Below are 520 nucleotides of genomic sequence, written 5' to 3'. Positions count from 1 at the left end.
CTCATTTAAGGCTCAGCAGTGAAAAAGGGAGCGGGGGAAATGTGTGGCTGTTTGGCTGCAGGAGACTCTGGTCCCTCCAGAGCCTCCTGCCAGAAGTGATAACCCAAACCCAAGCCCAAGGCCAGCCCACTGCCACCTGCCAGCGCGGGATGGGAGCTGGCCCCGCAGCTGCCAGCAGTGCTGCTCCTCCAGTTAAACATTCACTTCATCCAGCCAACCTCCCAAAGCAGGGAAGTTAGCCCCAACCGTTTGTGGAAACAATGTCATAGACCTCAACCTCCTTTAAAAAAAAAAGTGGACAAAAAGCCAAAAAACTATTTTTATATTTCCCAGTGCTTTTTAAAGGAAAAAAGCTCATTCTGTAGCTCAGGAAACGCCCACATCCTCCTGAGTGCGCAGGGAGGAGCCCACTGGATTTTTCCAGGGAGCATGAAGCAACAGGCATGCTGGAAATGAGTTTTCCATCGGTACCCGGGAGCGCCGGCGCTGGGCAGCCGGTCCCGCACTGCGCGCGCACAGG

General features: G+C 54.2%; 1 protein-coding gene across 1 annotated transcript in view; it reads right to left on the bottom strand.

The window, feature by feature from the left end:
* The window catches only part of CRIP2 (cysteine rich protein 2), an 18,765-nt gene that overhangs the window by 11,954 nt on the left and 6,291 nt on the right, over positions 1-520 (bottom strand). The gene's annotated exons all lie outside the window — the stretch shown is intronic.

Source organism: Corvus brachyrhynchos, unplaced genomic scaffold, assembly GCF_000691975.1.
Source record: "Corvus brachyrhynchos isolate BGI_N302 unplaced genomic scaffold, ASM69197v1 scaffold101, whole genome shotgun sequence".
NCBI lineage: Eukaryota > Metazoa > Chordata > Aves > Passeriformes > Corvidae > Corvus > Corvus brachyrhynchos.
The sequence above is the reverse complement of the archived record's forward strand: the minus strand, read 5'-3'. Positions and strand labels throughout refer to the sequence as shown.